Raw genomic sequence first — 22396 nt, forward strand, 5'->3', positions numbered from 1 at the left:
GACACACTGGAGAGGTGATTCGTCATTATCGATTGCCTCGGAATCAAAACACTCGGTCACATTGGTTACTGGGTAGGCATAGGCAATGACAGTACCAGTGAAAAGGTGTCGGCACTCATAGCTGAAGTTTGTAACAAGAACCTCGCAGTGGCCAGCCTGGAGGTCTACTAGGCTTTGTGCTACGCAGACACCCTGGGAAAAGAGTAGGGATCGATTGCTCTCCGCCACCATTTCAGCGTGTGCTGATTCATTACACGCCACTTGAACCATAACACTTGAGCGCGGTGGTATCATCACATCATCGTCAATTACACGCAGACATACTCGATCGTGGCTGGGATTATGCTCTGGTGTGGCGCTTTTTGTTGAAAACGTGACGAGGCGTATTCGAATGTCGATGATAGCACCATGCCCCCTCAGGAAGTCCATGCCAATGATCAGGTCTCGAGAACACTGACGGAAAACGCTCAAGCTGACAACAAAGGTAGAACCACGAATCTGTATCCGTGCTGTGAAAACACCGAGTGGCGTGAGGATGTGCCCCCCAGCAGTACGAATCGGCCTGAAGTTCCAAGGCATCGTGACTTTCTTCAGGAGAGCAGCCTGTTTTTCACTTATACAAAAATCCGCACCCGTGTCAACTAAAGCACTGACTTTGCGACCGTCGAGCAGCCCTAGAACTTCTAATGAAATCTTTGCGGAACCAGCTGGTGTCGTCGTCGTCAGGGTATCGTCAGTTTGCGGAAGCGTCGGTAGGAGGCCTTGAGCTTGTCCAGTATGAGTGGCCTCGCCCCCGAAGGTCGCTGTTGTTAGTTTTCCCGGTGTGTACTGGGTGACCGACCCTGCGCCATGCTCGAATAGGTACGGCGATTAGGAGAAAATCGTCGCGGTGAGGGGAGCGTGACTGGTGCAAGGACCTTGCCGCAAAGCTTGAGCATACGACATGCGGGAGAAGTCACTGGGTGGTTGATAATCCCGCATGAAAGGAGGATCTCTTAAGGCATGCTGAACTTCATATCGGACTACGCTAGACAACGAAGAGATAGTGGGCTGCGAGGGCACAGACAGGTTCTGGAGTTCTTCGCGGATAACTGAACGTATGATCTCTCGGAAGAAATCCATTTGACGACCGAAAGCTCCCAAGTAGTCTGTAGTTGAAGCGTTGACGTGCCGTTCGTATGACGGGGCCCGGTGCCTAAGAGTGCTTTCGATGGTGACGGCTTCTCTGAGAAATTCGGACAGTCTTGGGAGGACTGCGCACAAGCCCACCGAAAAGCTGTTCTTTTACCCCGCGCATGAGGTACCGTACCTTCTTTTCTTCTGGCATGCCAGGGTCAGCTCGGTGGAAAAGACGCCTCATGTCCTCGACATACATCGCAACCCCTTCATTCGGCAGTTGTATGCGGGACTGCAGATCGCGCTCAGCTCTCTCCCGTCGGTCAGGGCTGGCATATGTCCCAAGAAGTCAGCGTTTGAAGTCTTCCCACGATGTAAGAATACCTGCCTGGTTCTCATACCATATACGTGCGCCGTCCAAAAGACTGACATAGACGTGCCGCAGTTTGTCTGCGTCGTCCCACTGGTTGTGCACGGCAACGAACTCGTAATGAACGAGCCAATCTTCGACATCCTCAAGTGCAGTGCCATCAAAGAAATTTGGCGTTCGCGGTAGGACTCAGGTGCAATGAAGCGGCGTTGTGCCGTTCGTACCGTTTGGGATGGTGTCAGTAGGGCTGGTCGGAGCTGCCATGTTGTTTACGAGCGGTCCAAACTCAGGGGATTGCCCTCGGATTCTTCTGCTGGCGCGGTGCACAGGAGTAACCACCGGTACGGCGCTTGAGTTCTTGCTATGTGGAGGAGTACGGTGCATAGATTCCCCAGCACTTCCACCAGTTTGTCACGCACCAAGAGCCGTGAAGACAAGACAGGAACAGCGGGGCAGAAAGACACGAGCGTGTATCTATAAATGAAGCGCTAACACACACTTCTTTGTTCTCTTTTTCCTTTTCGGCTCGCTAGGGCTTGCCGGCACACAACTCTAGGTGGCAATATTTAGGAGTAATAGTAATTGTAGTAAAGAAGCGTTTGCTAAGTAACCAAGTACCCTGCAGCACAGACAGTAGAAGACAACAAAGCTCGTGCGTTACGACGGCGTTGATGAGAAACTCCTCTCGTGGGCAGCACATGCTGGTAATAAGGGCAATACATCATGTGTCGCCACTGGTGGCAGTTTGTTTTGTGTAGAGTGCATGTATATGTGAACGGCCGCGTCAGGTACACTTTTGGCACAATTGAAATGCCTGTGATCCAGATGGTGTCACTGTACAGTGCAAATCATTCCAAAATAAGTTAGCAACTATTAAATGAGAACTCTAATTGCACTACATTCTGCCAGCATACTCCTTGGTCATGTGGTGTACAGTGTGGTGGCTACAGGTGCCCGTTCTGCAAGATAATTTTAACATTGTCAAAAAACCGTGTTCGTTGTTTAAATCTTTAAATAAAAGTGATTTCCGTTTTAATTTTAGAACCCTAAGATCGTTTGTGAAAATTACGAGGAAATGTGTTCTGAATCAAGTTGCTTTGATAAGCAAAGTGCTGCTGAAATGCACTTAAGGTGCCTTATACAAAGTGTGGGGTATTGCTATTAGTATCATAGCAGACAAATATATCACTCAGCAGATTCCTCCACAGAAATGTCGAAATGGCTTGCCTGTGATCCAGATGGTGCAACTGCACAGTGCAAAGCATTCCAAAGTACGTTAGCAACACTTCAAATAGAACTCTTAATTCACTACATTCCACTAGCATACTCTTTTGTCATGTGGCGTACAATATGGCCAGTACAGGTGCCTTTAAAGGAGTACCGACACAACACTTCCAAGGCAAGATAACGAGATAAAACATACCCATCTACAAAATATCAAATGTAAATACAGCCAAGACCATATTCAAAATCCATTTTTACAGTGTATCCTGTGTGACTGAACGAGATTCTGAGCCCATCGAGACCCTTCGAGACACTGTCATCAACACGGTGGCTATGTAAAGAAACCTACGTTGAGAGTGTGTTGGCTGGTTGCCTGAGTTTGCGCTACCTGCAATTTCTTCGTGTACCTCTGCAGCTCCGAGTGTGCTCGGTGCGCTGGCTGTTAGTACAGCGCCTGCCCGCAAGAGCGATGCCAACTCACGGTTCTGCATGGTCAGAGCCAGCTGTGTTTACCTTGCCGCCGCAACTGCTCCTGCTAAGTTCAGTGCTTTTTAAACCGAAACAGCAACTGGGTGCTCTAAAACATCTCTAATTAAAGCCGCCCACTCAAGCTAACGAGGTTTCTAGCCATGATTAGTGGGTTACACGCTACCTCTTGCAACAAAAAACGTGCAAAATTTTAGTGTCAGTACTCCTTTAAGGATGCTCTGCTACATACTTTTAATATTGTCAGAAAATGGTGTTCCAGATGATTTCTTCAATAAAAGAGATTTTAATTTTGAAACTCTATGATCGTTTATGTAAACTACAAGCACATGTCTTACTGAATCAAGTTGCTTCGACAAGCAAAGTGCTGCTGAAATGCACCTTGCATGCAAAGTTTCTGATATTGTCATTAGTTGTGCAGATGACAAATATTCCACTTGCGAGACTCCTCCACAGAAGGAGCACTTGGCATGCCTGTGACCCAGGTGGTGTAACTGCACAGTGCAAAGCATTTCAAAATACATTAGCAACACTTGAAAGAGAACTCCTTATGCACTACAATCAGCTAGTATACTCCTTTGTCATGCGGTGTACAACATGTGTGCTACAGATGCCCTTAAAGGGGCTCTACAACAGACGCAAGCTGGTGCCACTGCGCGAAACTTGGTATGAGTGCAGCGAGCATGGCGTTCTTAAAGCCGTACAAGTCGCTAACGCTAGAAAAGAAGCTTGCCCTAGTCAAGGAGGTGGAGGAAAGATGCCAATCAAAATCGAGGACTGCAAAGAAATTCTGCATCTACACTTTCGACAGTGCTGCAAAACAAGTGGAAGATGTGGCTGCGAAATGTTAGAGTTGCACTCCCACAATTCTTGCCTGCACCCCACCATTGCCCAACAAATTTTTTCCAACAACTAATTATCGCATCCCCGAAAATTGCAGCTGCTATGTCGTCTGCCTCTTAACTACAAATGCTAATGGCTAACAAGAGCCTGGCGCCATCTATTGAGCATTATGCATACTATCAATGCATGGAGCCCAATCTAATCCCAGCCTCTGCAATAAACTTTCCACTAAATTTAGGGTTGCACGGGCAAATTGCCGTTTATGAGCAAGTCGGCACAGCAGGTAAGATTGGCGCAACTGGCGCGGCACTACTACCCCTGGTTGTGAAATAAAGTTACTGTAAGCTTCCTAACATAGTCAAATCACTTTGAATGAAACCTCTGTTATCATAATCATTCTCACTCAAGTTATACTCTAATACCTGCTTGCACACAGAAGAACGCGAACAGGGAATCGAACCTGACAAGAAATTACTCACCATTTTCGGCTTTGTTTTGAAAAACAGATGCAACCCCAAGTGAAGATGCAGGTTTAAAGCCTGAAAAGAAGGCACAATTAAAAAGATGGCATGAAGTCCCAAGAAACTCCTAACAGCTTGGTGAGAGGTCACGACAAAGCATATTTATGATTTTTTAACAGTAATAATCCTGCAAAAAAGGAGAGCAAGTGCAGATTTGATATCAAACTTGAGAAAGGGAATGCGAAAGAAGGCAAGGAAACCCTCAGAAAGGGCTTCTAAAGATGAAAAGAAACACCGCTTGTGGCAGTGATATTGAGAGCACACACTTTGGTCTAACTGCCACAGTAGACATAAAATGCTTGCTTCGTACACAAAGGACTAAGGTTCATGTCTCGTTATCAGGGCTTTTTATGGATGCGAAGGAGCTCTTTGACTAGCCTATGTAATGCTGTCCCTCCGCCCACACTGCTTCTCTTGTCGCAGGTGTTGGAGCAGTGCCAAGCGGCTCACGCCCTTCTAGCGGTGCGCGGTGACGTCTCTCTCCCTCGCCTGCCATGCCCCTGCCATGACCCTGCCGCGTGTCAGCTCTCTCTCGCTTCACCCTCTTTACCGCTCAAACCCTCTTCTCACGTGGCCGTCATCTTACGCGAGCTACCTCTCTCCATCTGTCGGCGAGAAAGCCGCAAGCGCGCGCGCCCCGAAAATATCGCAGCGCCGTCAATGTGGACAGCGCGCCGCTGCTTGCCACGCGAACGCTCCGATGCATGGGACGCCGTCGCAGCATGCTTCCTGCTAGTGTGCGCGTACTTGTTTCGGCTGTCGTTAGTGTTGCAAAGGTTAGCGAAGCTGATCATGTTCGCAAATGGCGTCGTCAGCACCAGTGAGGCACAAGCCAGGGAAGCCGAACGCAAGTGTTGGCAGTGGAAGATTAGCGACACTGACGAGGTGCGAGTCAAGAACACCGATCGTTTTGGAGAATACAGATGGTGCTCGAGTAACACCGATGAGATGCGAGCCAAGCAAGCCGAACGCAAGCATCCTCACGTGTCCCTCCTCCCGTGTCTTTACGTTGTGAACAAGCCTTTACCCAAGCAAATGCAACACGGAGTTTCGCTTCAAACTGTTCTTCCAGCACCGGCGTCGACGCCCGTTTCAAACTGGTCAACGTTGTGCACACCACTGCTGCTTCGCATCCCATCAAGGTTTCCTGGGGGAGATGGTCCATAGTTTTTTTTACGCAACTTTGATGTACTACTGCTCGTTAGGCCGAAACCTAATCTCTTCTGCCGTTAGAAAATGCTACAAGAAGTCAGGCAAAATTTGAAGAAACAGCAACCCAATCAAAATAATTCAGCACTGCACACAACAAGGTCTCAGAATAAAAATGTTTGAAAACATGTCTGATTCTCAGCCCTTTAGAATCTCCGATTTCCTTCATGCCGACACATCTACTTATTTCATCAAACGACTATTTTCATGACAAGAATATTCCACTGAGTAATGGCGTGCTTAGGTTAAACATGAAACAGCCAACCAAACGAATAACCATTATGATGTATACTGCATACTCCAAATTGACGACACTGATCAAGTTTCGTTTTAAACTTCTAGATACAGTGACTCCCACGCTCCGATAAGCAGCAGTCACAGTCAGTGAGACTTTGCAAGTTGCTGTTGCTCGTGTACGTGATTACCTATGACATTTGTGCTTATTAGCGCGACACAGAATAACAAACTTCACCAAAGCAACCTTTTGTGACAAATGCATAAAACAAGTTTCCACATCAATGTAGTATTAGCCCGCCACTTTGGATAAAAACTTTTCTAATTCAGCATTCCTTTCCCCAAAGGGGTCTGCAACAGTTGGCCACACAACTGCACATTGAGTTCCTAGGTTTGTGGGCTCCTGAAATAATTCATGACAAGCACTGTGTTTAAATTTCATATATAATAAAACCTCGCACACAAAGCAACAAGCATGCAACAATATTTGAAAGCCGCCAGCAGAAAGAATGTCAGATTGCAGAATCGTGAAACATATTTCAGTAGTGGATTGTATTGTGACCTAGGCAATCAAACTGAATTGGGTTATTTGAAGTAGCAAATGGGAATAATGCATGACAAAATGAGATACACACCAGAGTGCCTTCGGTTGTCACTTAAACATGTTCTGTAAGAAAGGGCAGCTCCTGAGAAGAAAAAAAAATGCCTGCCTGTGCAGTCGCTATTTTTAAACAATGTGTATAAACACAACAGAAAACCATGTCCCTACATATTTATGTGAAGGTAATGTACAGCCTTTTAAGTGCCACACAAAATTGTTTTATTTCCATTATCTTAAGAGATGTGAAGAGTAGCACTCAGCCTGAACGGCATTAGCGGCAGACTAAAGCTTACTATGCCAAAGCCAAAACCTAAAACAATTGCATGATTCCAGATGTGCCCAAGCTAATGACCATGCACCTGACGTCTGTACTTGCTTTGCACAGCACTATGGCTCTCTCAAAGTACCCCAAAACCCTTAAAATATTCGTATGCATTGAAGCATAAAACAAATCAGAAGGGTGAAAGAGGAAGGGAGGGAGGCAGGGCGGCAAGCATTGAAGCATCACTGCTTTTCAATGCATGCAACCACAGTATTAACAGCGTCACAATGGTCTGTTATCTTCAGTCTCCAAAACGATCACTGTTGATGTGGCACTCGCCAGAATAGATGAACTTGCAATTCCTCTGAACTCCTCCACCTGTCTGCGCCGTTTGGCAGCAAGTTGTATAAGGCATTCACAAACACTGCAACCTTCACGCACTGCGTGCCGTGCCATGTTCTCAAGCAAAGTGCCTGACGTACAAAAGCTCGTTTTGCTTTTCCTAAATCAAGATTAAGGCATGAGGCAATACATTGCTCAGATGAGATAAATTTGTAAGGAAGCTCACAAGCAACATAAAAAATTATGCCTCTTGTGCCTATCGAAGTGCCCCCTCCCCTAATGATTTTGGTTTACAATACCAGTGTAGGGCACTTCCAAATCAGTACATATAACTGTACCATGTGATCTTCAATGTCCAATTAGAATCCCTCACTAACGTGCCCCATGGGAACACTACTGCCGCTTAAATAGCCAATGAAGTGGCATAGCCAGCTGGTGGCACACCTGGTCAGTGACCCCCCGCCTCAGGAAGTCTTCTTTGCGACTTCATACAGCGTAAAAAATAACGCTTGACGACATCTGCATGCTTGGGCTTGACCTTAGATCAAAGAAGTGTGTGTGTGTGTGATTCTGAAAAAATTCAGCCTATGTAGAAATTTTTTTCAGGTCAATATGATCTGAGCCAATGTTATCGTCCCTGCCTCAGATTGCAGAATTACCGAATTGATGCCCGCACACTTTACAAAAAGCTCTCATAAGCAGGCATTGCCAGTGCTTCGTGCACTGACCCACCGGCTTATTATTCCCACAAGTTTCATAGCACACTTGAGTACAACATGGGCCTCTGGCTACCCATGGTCTAGTGATTTGCGGAAGTCCCGTGGAATGACTTTGTTCGATGCAAAATTCAATGCAAATTTTTATGGCTAATTCAATAACTGAGGTACTAAAGAGAGTGAAGTGGAAGTGGGTCGCAATCATTATGACCACTCACCGAACCCTATAACCCTTCACCAGGGGTGCAACAGCCGAAATAAAATTTGCAGCAATTTTTGGAGCACTAAAATACAAATTTGGAGCAGGTTCTATGAAAAAATTCAATTTTTTATCATGAATGACCAAATTGGAAGTAGTACAGAAAGAGAAGGCTTACAATTAGAAAAAAAGGTATGTAAAAACCATTCATCATAACCTAAATCACGCAGAGTGCGCTGTTTAAATAAAAGTAGTATTTCGAACCACCCCACTGAGCAAACGATGATAAATGATGCATTAGCATTTCGCGCATCTTTAAAATTATTTGACAATCTGTGAATTTCAATGTGAATCTGCCAAACTGGTGACCTTAAGAATGAGTACATTAGTGAAAATGAGGAGTAGAGATGGCAAGAAAGAAAAAAAAAAACTCGCATGCATTTTTTTAAAGCGCCAGCAGTGTCATAAACTGCTCGAAACAATTGCCTGTAACATTTTTAGGAGTCAGCAATCAAACTAATATTCGCAGTTATGCGGCGTATACACGCATGAAGAATTGAACAAAATGAGCTGTGTCCCGTGACTAGGGCTAAAATCTCCTTCCAAATCGCAATACGCTATTCCGCAGCGTACTAGTGCTTCGAAGGTGGCCTAAACAGTGTTCTGCACGGGCGAGAGCACGGCTAAAAAATTTTCGAAGACCGCTACGCCCCCTCCTCATTTTTCTTTTCAAGATGGGGTAAGGTGTAGGCCACTACTTGTCAGATCAATTTCAAGTTGCGTTCTACCAGATAAAGTAACAAAGACACGCACCCGTTAATCCGGTATTTGATATTTACCGCCGGGACGAAGCAACTAAAGCAACTTAAAGAGAGAAAAAACTTTTATACATTTGCATTTGCCATGGCAACTAACGTGGTCGCAACGCCAGCGTTCACAGCAAGTCAACTCTGTTCTCGAGCAAAAACGTGGTATGCGCTTCCAGCTTTAGCTGTGAACATGCCAGAGATACATTTGCTGACCTGGAAGTTCATATTTCTTGCGAATCGTAGGTGTCAACGGTAACGCATTTTTGTCTAGAAGTTCCGTCGTCTCGCCGATAGATATCTGCTGCGGTCAGGGGTCTGATGGGCGTGTGGCTTCGTTACTTTAGGTCGTCGATCACGTCTCATGCGTCCTCTGACCTAATGATAATGTACCTGACACCGCAGTTCAAGGTTAGGGGGTGCGCGCTTGAATTGATTGATGACGCAAACTGCACGTAACTAGCGTGGCCTCTATTTGTCGCTGAAATCAGAGCAATTGAGAACATTTTAAGGCTAGTTAGGCATTCTGACATAGCGTGACGCAGTTTCAGCATATTTCATGCATTTGGTGCGGCTTGGCGCAGAAACGAAGATTTGTATTAAATTGGCGCAATCGGTGCAGCTATTGCACCCCTGTTTCATGAAACGCCTGGGTTCTAGGAACCCAGTTCGGAAACCTATGCTCCACTACATTAATATTCCCAGCTGTAAGAAACAGTGAAGTCAAACCATTTTATTATTAAAGAATAAAGGTGTCCTCTGATGCTCTTTATTACAATAACTTACGTCTAGTGGTGCCTACTAAGACAGCCACTTCAAAACAAGAATTACCTTTCTCGGGCAATGGTGACCTTGCATTAACTTGGACATCCAAGGTATTTGCAACAATGATCTTGCTTTCTGAAACAATACAAAAGCTTTTCAGGCTATTTTGATACAGCAAATGAATTATTGATGGCAATGCACTATACTTATTTGCGTAATCATTTCGTCGATTTGCACAATCATTTCGTCTGGCAGCGGGGGAAGCAGAGTGCTCGAAAGAGCAGAATCTGAACAGCTTGTATATGCAGGGCATGCTGTCAAGATTTCAGTGCAGACGACGGATTTGATTCTATCAAGCCGCCTGCTGATCAAGGAAGCCTACCGACACGTGCAAAACGGCTACCATCAGTGCGCCCCGCCCCCCACCACAGAGTACTTAAAAGGACCAGGAATCACGGCGACTGCATCATTTCGTCTGGCAGCAGGGGCAGCGGAGTGCTCGGAAGAGCAGAATCTGAACAGCTTGTATATGCAGGTTGGTTATAACCTCCTATTTTTTTGAAGTTAGCTGTTCTTTAGTGCTGCCTCTGTTGCCCCTGCTGCTGCTGTCGTCAATGTTGCTCCTGCTTGTTACGCTGGGTGTTGTCGCGATGGCTGCTGGGGAAGCAGATACTTGCTTATCATGTTATAAAGATTTTGACGACAATCAATCAGTAATGAAGTGTGCTGACTGCCTTCAAAACTACCACTTTGGGAAATCTGCCGGGATAACTGAACGCGTGTACAAGGGTAAAAATGAAGATTTGAGGAGGGAACTGAAATGTCCCGCATGTCGTATATCTGCGTCTCGCGGCTATTCTAGCACCGATAAATAGTCTGCTGCGCAGCTGACAGTTTTCAGCAAGCAACTGAGTGACATAACTAAGAACCTGGCCATACTTACAACAAAAGTAGACGACCTGTCCGTTCTAAAACAAATAGTAGCAAACATTGAAAAGTCAGCGCAGTACATTTCAGAAAAGCATGATAAGTACTCGAAGTATTTACAAGACGAGAAGAACATTCAGAGCCTTCGAAAAAGAGTCGATGCTGTCGAAAAGAACCCAGAAAAACAAGAAATGATCAAACTGAAGCAAGAATTGAACGATTTGCAGCAGTGTAGCCGACGCCACAACTTGGAGGTCCATGGCTGGCCCTATAGCGAAAACAGGAACCTTCATGAAAAACTGGACAACTTTGCTCAAAGACTTTTAAGTGACAATAACTCAGAAACATTCCATCGTCTTCCGATCGATAAAAACAAAGACGAAGTGCCAGTTACACTAGTTCGCTTTCATGCGTTGGCTACCAAAGATGCCTGGCTTGCAAAACGCGGTAGTCTGAAAGACATGGGAGACAATAATCGGTTTTTTCCCAATCCGACGGCCCTGAACAAAAATTGCTGTGGCTTGCTAAAGAAAAAGCAAGGGAAGCAAACTATCGCTTCGTGTGGTCTTCCAAGGGCAGGATTTTCGCAAGAAAAGAACCTAATGCCCGTGCGATAAGGATCGCCTCAGAAGACGATGTAGCTAAAATCTTGTGAACTGCTGCCAAGAGCAGCAAGAAGTGACTGTAATCTTCAGTAGCCATGACGTCGTACTTTGATGCCGACCTCTTTAATAACTTAATAAGCAACGATAGTCACCCTCCTAATGGAACCCTTTCCCTATTCCATTTAAACACGCAAAGCCTTAAAAACAAAGCAGAGGAATGTGAGGCAAATTTTCAAATTGAAAGACTGCTTTGACATCATTGGCTTCTCAGAGACGTGGTTTAGATCCAGTATTGATGTCAGGCATTTTCCTGGTTAGAACAACATTTCTATGATCAATGAAAATAAATCGGGAGGTGGTGTGGCCCTGAATGTAAAAGCAAACATGCTTCAGGACATTGTTCATGAGTTTACTGTTATCAATGATGCTTGTAATGTTACTAACATGGTCGCTGCTCTTTTATTATATTGTCCTCCTCATAATAAAGTAGAAAGATTTTTAGAATTTGTTGAGTGTTTATTGGAATCTGCTGCTCTCAACAAATGCATTATGATAATATTTGGTGATATAAATATAGATTTACTTGCAAACAGCAATGTTAAAACAAATTTTATTGAGGTAATGCTGTCTTATGGGTGTGAAAATGTCGTTAATCAACCCACAAGGGTCACTAAACAATCTGCCACATTGCTTGATGTCTGTTTTACAAGTTTTCATCCGGAAAACATAGTGTCTTGTGTGTTTTCGTCGGGAGTGAGTGACCACTTGCCATTTTTTGCTATGTTCGCCCTAAAAAAACAAGTATCAAAATCTAATTACACGCGTCGGATAATAAACCCCACTAGCATTACGAAGTTCTATTCTTTATTGACTGAAACTAGCTGGGATTAATTGTACCGCGAATCTGATACATCAAAAGCCCATGATAATTTTATTCAAAAAATAAGTGAGAACTATAATTATGCTTTTCCACGTGTTACGTTTAAGAAGCACATAAAAACTAGAAAAGAGTGGATCACACCGTCATTATTTAAACGCTTTATTAAAAAATAGTTCATGTTCGCTCGTTTCCTGAAAACAAGGAATCAGGCAGATTTAGTCGCGTTTAAAAAATATACGAATAAATTAGGCCTGGACCTTAAGAAGGCAAAAATTGCATATTATCAAAATAGGATTTCACCGCTAATCAATAACCCTAAACGGTTTTGGGGTGCTGTTAGCAAAATTATAGGAATTGAACGACCACGTATACCTACTGAACTACACATAAATGGAACAGCCATCTCTTGCACGACGCTTGCAAATCAGTTTAATATGCAATTTTTGACATCAGGTGCTTTTCTTGGCCCCAAGGTAGCATCATCTTCGAAATCTGTTATTTCCTAAAATCCTACAGCCTACAAGGATTCTATGTTCTTAACACGTACCTCAGATGTAGAGATAGCATCTGCGGTGTTCGCACTGAAAGACACGTACTCGCCCGGTAACAATGAAATCAGCGTTTCGCCGATTAAAGCTGCTATCTGTGACATTTCTGCCCCACTAACTTATATCTGCAACAGAATGTTGGAGACTGACATTTTCCCTGAGAAAATGAAGGTTGCGCGTGTTACTGTCATTCACAAAGGTGGCAGTAAAAATGACCTGAATATTTATCGACCAATATCGGTACTGCCTCTTTTTTGAAAAATAGCAGAGCGTATTATTTATAAACGATTGTATGATTTTATTCAAGTTAAAAATATCATCTCAAAACAACAGTACGGTTTCAATGTGGAAAATCAGGGGAATCTGCTCTACTGCAGGTAAAAGAAAAGCTACTTAGTAATTTCGAACAGCGTTATTTTACAGTTGGATTTTTTCTTGACACTCGAAAAGCATTTGATTCGACCAAACACCAAATCTTGTTTCATAAGCTAACGACATATGGTATCCGTGGACTGGCCCTCACAATACTAAAGAAGGCAGAATGCAATATACACAGCTTCGGGAATTGAAGTCACACTTAGGTAAGATAAACTTTGGGGTCCCACAGGGATCCATTTCGGGTCCTTTGCTCTTTCTTTTATATATCAATGATATTGCTAACATTTCTTTTACTCCCGCCATTGCTATGTACGCCGACGACACTAACGTTTTCTTTTCTGGTACAGATCTAAACTTATTAGAGCACCGTGCTAATATCTGGCTAAACGAACTTCATACCTGGCTTATGTGAACGAAATAAACTTAAACGTGAAGAAAACACAGTACGTAATATTTCGTCTAAAAAATAAACCACTTCTTCATAACGTAGAATTGAATATCAATAACAATATAATAACGCCCGTCAACTCTTGCCGCTTCTTGGAAGTCGTTTTTAGGTTTCCCTCAGCTTGTCTGAGCACTTAAAGTATGTTCGTGCTAAGCTATCTAGATCTTTTGCTATGTTTTACAGGCTAAAATATTTATTGCCGTTGCGTGTTAGCAAACAATTGTACTTCGCTTTTATTCATTCCCACTTAACATATTGTCACCTAGTCTGGGGTACGTGCAACAAGACGGATGCTGAACATGTTTCCTCTATACAAAAAAAAAGGAGCCTAAAAATGATTTCTTCCTATCCTCCCCCATCAACTTACTCTCTGTATAAAAGTATAAAAGTCTGAACGTACCGCCATTCTCAGAGTTACATTACCTTTCTTTGGCAGCAATGATTTTCCGCGAATTCAAACGTGATCGCACCATGTTTTCAAGCAAATATCTAAACAGACGAGTGGCATATGACCTTTGCACTATTTCATTGACGGAATCAAGACCAAGAACTAAATATGGTACTAAAACTATAGATTATCAGATTATTTCATTGCTGAATGCATACCCATCCCTAATCGAAGGGGCTAATCAGAAATCAAGTATGTCTCGTTTTAAAAAACAAGTAAAGCTACTTTTCCTGCCTCCCTGAAATTAAAATTAAACACAAAAATATGTAATTTTGTATATTTATGTAACTTTATAAAACGGGTAAACCTGAACAATGTAAACTTTGTATAATTTTTGTCCTAATGTGTTTTTTACTGTTGGTTTTTTGTTTGTATAAGTTGTGCAATGAGCATTGTACTTATTTTCTCTGATTTTGCTCCTGGCTGTCCGACGTTAAGTCCTGGGTGAAGGCCTCGTCAGGAGACATACAAATCTCCTTTGCCTTGCCTCGTGGACATATTTCATGTCATGTAACTATGTCCGAAAAAAACTAAAACTGAAATTAATTTCCGCACTTTTTTCGCAATTGAGGGCCTCCAAAAAGGGAGTGTGCAAATTACGTGGGGATTTCGTGAACGCATACGACAATGCGCCTTAGTCCTACTGTGGGCAGTATATACACCTATAATACAAAAAAGGTGTACTTTAAATTAAACAGAATCAGCATGTATTTTAACCACTCAGATGCGGTCACGCCCAGCCTAGATGGAATCACTGATCGAAACATCCGATTTCGAATCATTGTCGTGGCTGCTGTCACCACCCTCCCATAGCACGTCGTTTTTGGTTTTGCCAACTGGATTCAAATGACCCATTTTCTTGAAGCTCTTCTCACAATGCTCAGAGAAACCAGGTCCTACAACACGACAATACCAAAGAACCTAAGCGTCTGTATATATTTGAAAAGGTCTTATTCAACGGCAGAAAACTTGTATTAGAAAACACGTGCTCTGCTTCTCCCATACCGATCTCGCACGTTGAAGTCCACGCTGAAGTGCCTGGTGGCGGCACGGTTCCAGTTTTTTTGGCAAACTTCACAACAGCGAGCTTGAATCTTGAAATATATATATATATATATATATATATATATATATATATATATATATATATATATATATATATATATATATATATATATATATATATATATATATATATACCGTAGGCCGTAGTTACCGTAGTTACCGTGGGTTAATTAGTCACCGGAGGCCATCGCAAGACAACAGTAAATACGCAATGGATGGATGGCGAAACCCAAATTTCGGAAACCAACTAAGTGTGCGTTGCAGCGAAGACGCAGAGAACGAGAACAGTTGACACGAAAGGCACTCGCACGCCTCTTGTGCAGAAAGAGAAGTTGCTCAGAGGATTTACAGCTGAACGGTCGTGCCGCCCGTAATCTCAGACGCTAGCATGCCTCTCCTCATGAGGTGCCCTGTCCTCGGACTTCTTTAATCATCTTCCAACGTTCCTGTCTTATTATTGTTCTGTCGCCTGCCTTGTCCTAAAAAGTTTTTCACCTTTTCCCATGATTCTTTTTATCCCACCTTCTACCTTCCCGTACAAAGCACTACATCATTTTGACCAAGAGGCCAACCAATTAGATGCGTTTTTCCCCTTTTCAAGAATCACTCACTCATTCATTCATGCAGAAAGTTTAACCTGCCATGACGAGAGTACGTTCTTATCTTAGAGATGTAGAGATAGGGTAAGGGAGGCAGACGCTCGAGCAGTTCAGGCATGTACGGCGTTCTAGAGACAGTAGTTTAGGGGAAGCCCTCGGAAGAAGGGGCTTCCCACTCACAGCCCCTTTGATTGTGTTTGCTTGCTCGGCGAGGCGCACGCCAGTTTTACGCATCCAACGGTCCAAAGTCAATTTATGCGTGAGCCAGTGAGCCAGCTTGAGCGGGTCGGGAAACGTAAAGTATGAGAGTATAATTTTTTTCGCAAAGCTCGCAAAATATTAGGGGTGCGCAAATCATTTGAGTGAATACAATAAATACCCATAACTGCAGCTGTATACAATGTTTTGAACACTAAATGAATGTATGAAGAAGACAAAGTAAAATTATGCAGAGAATTTCAGTAAAGTGGCAGTGTGGTTTGTACAAAACGTTGGTAAATTGATGGATATAAAATTGAAGGAGAGCAGAAGCAAGACAATTAATGAGTGCTAAATGCCAGCAGAGGTATCGTTTTCAGTAAAATACCCAGAACTCATTGCATCAGGTGAGAACCACTCACTTCACCAGAAATGCTAGGTCCTCATTTTATGACAGCATGCTTATGCAGCCAGAGCCATGCTGTGAAATTGCTTCAGCAGCATTTCACAAGTCATCATATCAGCCACGTTAGCTGCAACAGTATGCAAACAAACTAGATTGTAAACCTGCGCCGACATTGTTTGAATGTTTTCTCATTACTCAAACATTTTGTTTACCGAAGATAAGGAATATAAAAATTAGCAGAGACAAATAGAGCATAGTATAAATATAAAAAGCTTCTACGCGCTGAATAAAGTTTTTGAAGTAAGCTTTTCTGAAGTTCTATGTTGAGGGTGCACAGTTCCTGCACTTTCTGCTGCAGTGATTCATAGGGCTGCGTCTTGCAAACGCAAATGCTTGCGTTAGGCTGCTGCACGTTATTGCTTTAGGAAGCACTGTAGCAGGCTCTTTATTTTGCTTCGCCTGGATTTTAACAACTCTATTTCTACTTCAATGGCCTGTAGCCTCCGCTGCAGAGCCTCGTGAATGCTCCTAGGTACTGTTTCTTGAACGCTCACATTGTCGTCTCCCATTTCGCTAAGCAGTTCTTGTTCACACTTTTTCTGAGCATCCCTTCGAAGCTTCTTTGTTGGCCCAGGTGCCTGAATTTTGAAAAAAAATAGAGATCACACAAATACATGCTAAAGTATACCTGCTTTAAGCACCCTCATATCAGCAATCAGTTTTGAGGAACTAAAGCTTGAATGGCTGCTACTTCGTGCATTCCAGTTATGAATGTCTCCTCGTGAATTCCTGCTTGTTCTAACTGTATCTCAATACATATCCAAAGTACTATCTCTTGTAATTTTTTATTTTGAGGGTTTCCTGTGCAAAAATAACATTATTATTTAAGACACGCTATAATGAAGGGCTCCTGTGGTTTCAACCGTCTGGTGTTGTTTAACATACCATGACATCACCCATACACGAAATTCCAATGTTCTTAAAAAACTCAAGTGAAATGGGGCATAGTTATAATAAAAATAAAATGTTTGCCCCTTCACACAATACGATTTCAAGGACAGTTTCAGCCAGACCACATTGTGCAGCAAATGCTATCTAAAGGAGAACAGACATGAGTATTAAATGTTTTCAGATTGTTGGTTTTAGAAAATGTTGCTGCTGAGAACCCTAAAAAGTGTATTGAAGGTGCCTGGGAATGCACAGATTGTATTTTTAATACTGCTACCTTGAAAAAACGTTTCTGTTTCGATTTTGAAAGGGTGCCTTTTCAGTGACAAGTCATTGCAGTACGTCACGAGATGACAACAAGTAGCAATGTACTAGCGGCATGGTGCGCAAAAACAACTATGAGAGAATTTCTCGCGTCACGGTGTTGGTGCGGGAGTCTCAAGATGGTGTCGCCACACGTGTTTTTTTTTGCATGCTTTCTTTCTTACCAAGCGTTGTGTCGCAGTAAGATTGGCGCTTTCAGGATTTTGAAATTGCATTTTACTAATAAGCAAAAAATGATTTTGCTCATTAGTGTCTAAGTTTCGATCGCTGAAATCTGTGAATGAACTTTTGCATGATGCAACAAAGTTGGGCAACAAAACAAGCAAGTTAGAGGCAGCAGCAGCAACAAAGCGAACGTGTCATAATTACTTCTCACAACATTTTCATTTTTCACGTCCTAAATAGAGCTCTGAAACGGACTTTGTTGTATTGAAGTTGTCGCAAATATAGGCACATACCCCCCACCCCCTGCAATCTTTCAAAAATCCAGCAATTTGTTTAAATATATGAAAAATGAAAACATTATCGGGACAGCCTTCTGATCCCCGTGAAATTTAAGGGCTTTGCCAATTTCTTTTGCATATGTTGGTACCTGGCATGCGTCGGTTACAATATCAACAAAGTATACAAGACCATGGCTTGAACAGTTCTCCCTTCACCATAAGCGCAAGGCGAACGATCCAAACATAAACACTACGCCGAAATTGCCCACAGCAAAAATGCAAACACCACACTTCCTGAGATGTACGTATTGAATTATGGTGGATTCGAAACCAGCACATGGGACCTGATGTCATGTGCAAGTTATCTCTACAGTTTAGATAAGTACAGTTTGAAATTTCATGACCAATAAGGAAAATCTACACATGCCGAGTGATTGATTGATATGTGGGGTTGAACGTCCCGAAACCACCATATGATTATGAGAGACGCCGTAGTGGTGGGCTCCGGAGATTTTGACCACGTGGGGTTCTTTAACGTGCACCCAATTCGGAGCACGTGGGCCCTACAGCATTTTCACCTCTATCGAAAATGCAGCCGCCGCCGCGGAGATTTGATCCGGTGACCTGCGGGTCAGCAGCACAGTACCTTAGCCACTAGACCATTCGGTGAGGCATAATCTACACATGCCTATATATACTTGATGACTCTGTGATTGAGCTAGGAGCAAGCAATGGTGTGGAGAAGCCTTTCTGGGACTAGCAGAATTGGAGTTAGCAGCAGTATTATGGCACCAATTTTCTCTTTGTGCAAGGAGATACTACTTTTCAGGAGCTCCGAAGAGTTCAGTAGTAGTGTTACAAATTAGGTAATAGCACACAAGCTGTTCTCAACCTCAATGAGCAGCGCAAGACATGCTGATCCTAGATTAATCTCACTAACCTCTGTTGTATTAAGTGATATGGTAAACTGTCTCCAAATTGATTTGAAATCACCACAAATACCTATGATGCTGAGACTCCCTATCAGTATTGTCATTCAGGGGTGATCACCAATTTTGCCACAACCAATGAAACAATGTATGTATCTAAAGCAGGTTCTGCTCAATAAAAATATTCAACATTGTATTTTGAAATATTTATGCTTGAGAACTGCTGTTGATCCTTTAACTGACATATACGAGAAACTCGTAAGTTAGGTGCAAGGAAAATATTTTTAGTGGACTTAACAGTTAAACACAAGATATTACCTTGATCTTGTCAGGCTCTCTTTTGTTTGTTGAAGAGGGTGGCGGTATCCTGGGGCGCTTTTCACGGTACACTTTCATCTCATTCATTGTCGCTGCACGAAAAATGATTGCACTTTAAAAAACAATCAGGACAAAGTTTCCCCATGATAAGCAATAATGAATAAAGTTCAGGCCAGCAATTTAATAAAGCAATCATGTATACACAATTAAAAAATGTGACAGGCCAAGTAGGTGCAACGAGTACTTTGCCTCTACTTCTCCTGTCGTGTTAACACAACAGACTTGCCACCTTCAATCGTTAGAAACCAGGTAAACAGTTCGACAGAAATACGTGGAGCCTGCGCATGTCGTGTAAGGCAAACCTTCTCACTATTGATAGGCAGCGCAAAGCCACATTGAAAATTCTACACTGGTCTAGCAGTTTAAAAAAAAGAAAACCTAACGATTCCTTACGAATATTAATTCATTCACGAAAACTTCATAAGGAATCTAATTACTGCTCAGCCATTTGATTCCAAGGAGGCAGTTGTTACAAAAGAAATCTAATTACTGCTCAGCCATTTGATTCCGAGGGGGCAGTTGTAACAACCGTCCCACAGCACAAACAAGCACGTTTCTTTCAAACAGTGACACAGTTTGTAATGATAAAATTCAGGAACCACCTGTCATGCACAACAAGAAATGAAAAATAAACGCGTCACTTACCGGTGAGATGCAGTACTCTAGCTGCGTAAAGCCGCCTAGAGTGTCCTCGTCCCCGCGCCAGTCGGCTTGGTGCAACTCGCTCATGTTGAAATCAGCCTCGTTTCTTGGGTTAAAACTTTCTATCTCACTGCACTTTATAATTGCAGTTGTCGAGTCGCACACGTATTGTACGAACGGAAACATTCGGCTTTTTAGAATACACACGTCTTTCCACAACGCCAGATACACAACACTTGCCCACACAAGTTGCCTAACTGGCCTTGCAGGGGTTAAGTGCGCCAACACGCATGGCCGCGGCGGCCATCCTCCTTTTTCATAGTGCCAACTATAAAACAACGTCGCTACTATCGCTTGCGTTGTTACATTGTTTTCGCCAAGAGTTTGCGCAGCGTAAGCTTTTAGGAAATTACATAAACATAAAATAGTGTATAAAGCCTAGAACATTAGTGAAAAAAAGAGCAATGAATGCCAGGCGGCTCTGTTTCGTTCTCTGCAAAACAAGAATTGTGTAGAGCTTCATCAACAAGAACAGAAGAAAATCACAGGCACTGAAGTCTTCAGCAAGTCATGTGTCAACTAGGCTAGCTGAAGTTTTATTGCAATCAACTTATAATCTATGGTAATGTAAATACGTAGGTCTGCGTGAACACAAGCATATCAGTGTAGATGTTACTCAAACCACGAGTATGAATTGTCATTCGTTCAGCAATAAATATTCATATATAGTGAAGCACTCATCAGTTAACCCTTACGAAAAAAAATTAATGTACCTTTATTAACAGGCTAATGTCATTCGACATCACAATCGCTAAACTGTCTAATGTCAGTCTAATGCGTTTTTCTAATGTATACATAATGTGAGTCTAGTAGTAATTGGTCATCGTTAATCTATAGAGTTTTGAGATTAGAGCTTCTGATGACCATAGTCTAGCGTAATCTATAGAAGCCCGACATGAGAGTTTCTGATGACAATCGGCTAGCGTTAGCCTATAGAGTCCTGACAGAGTTTCTGATGGCCGTTGTCTAGTGAAGTGCCATCGAGCATATGCATTAGGTTGACATCAAACGTCGCAGTGTAGACTAAGGCCCTATGCCATCAACAGAATAATTGCTGAAAAGCAGAGCAATGAATCGCTTCATTATTAGTATGAAAATGTGCACACATTACAGTATTGTAAAGGAAATACCGTCCCATCATTTCCACCAACGAGCAGATCATTGTTTCTTACATATCAGAATCTTTCGAGTACGATAAATAATGCTGCAATTGTATAATGCCTACATTTGGAAACACGCATTAAATTTGCAAGCAATTCAGTTCCGACAGGACAAAAAATGGAGCTAATTCATCCTTGTTTACAATTCTTGCGAAAGTGCTGTTTTTTAATTATAAACAAACAATGAAACAACAATTGAGACATTTCCAGGAATAGCTGCATTTGTATTAATTTTCTACTTTGCATAGGGTCTCTTGTAGCACCGTCGTAGTGGCACCGCTGCTGTATTCAAAACCTGCAAGAGAGAACCTAAAAACTTAGAAGGCATTGAAGCACACCTTTTGGCGCAGCACAAGAATAGACATTGCAACTGATGAGTTATGCCTTTTTATTTTAGTTATATGTTTATCACCTATAATAAATAATCCATCTGGATTCAATGTCGAACCACATAGCCTTGACTTCGTGCTGCGTTGAAAAAAAAAACTAACTTCTATACATCAGTTCAAAGGGCTGCCGATTGATCAGTAATTGGACAGAAGCCAGCCATCACGAACAGAGGAATCAGCTGAGTCAGCTTTTATAAGGCAATATTGCAGAAGAACCTCCTTTCACAATTCCAATGGCACCCAATGTATGACTACGGCATGCAACAGTGGTTCTATTGAATCGTAAGTTGGGCTAGTTGGATATGCATGGTATAACTGTCAGTTCAAGCGCACGAATGTCCTCTCTTCCTTTCTGTTTATTCGTGCACTTGAAGTGACCGTTATACCAGTGGGTCTATTTCACAACTTTGTTTTACACAAAACTTCCACGTTAAAATCCCTCTTCTTTAACAGAGAACTATTGAGGGCTCATGCTCAGAGGTGCAAAGTGATAGGCATGTACAGGGTTTCTTTACACTCGGGTGGCGGGGAGGTTCACCACAGCACCCCCTTCCTTACTTAGTTAAGTAAGCTTCCAATTTTGTAGCCCCCATCTTACGTAACAAGTTGGGGGGGAGGGGGGCTGCCCCCCACTCCTATTCGCACGCCTATGTGCAAGGTGAAATCGAGCAACAAACAGGCACATGGAATGTAGAGCTACGTCTAGGTAACGCAGCTACACCACTCTAGTGAAAATAATTAAAAATTTTCGATTTCTGTAACCTACAGTATATTACACAGATATGCATGTTGTAACTTGTTAGAGGTCGTTTCTACACATCTTTCGACAAACAACAGATTTTAGGAAGCAAGCAAAACATTTTTGTACCCCTGATTATTTTTTTGTACATTCAATAGCTGAAAATACATTATTTATGTACCTTCAAG

At 42.7% G+C, this 22396-nt stretch overlaps 1 protein-coding gene across 1 annotated transcript in view; it reads left to right on the plus strand.

Moving 5' to 3' along the window:
* The window catches only part of LOC119180588 (uncharacterized), a 495071-nt gene that overhangs the window by 110638 nt on the left and 362037 nt on the right, over positions 1-22396 (plus strand). The gene's annotated exons all lie outside the window — the stretch shown is intronic.

Source organism: Rhipicephalus microplus, unplaced genomic scaffold (assembly GCF_043290135.1).
Source record: "Rhipicephalus microplus isolate Deutch F79 unplaced genomic scaffold, USDA_Rmic scaffold_14, whole genome shotgun sequence".
Classification (NCBI taxonomy): domain Eukaryota; kingdom Metazoa; phylum Arthropoda; class Arachnida; order Ixodida; family Ixodidae; genus Rhipicephalus; species Rhipicephalus microplus.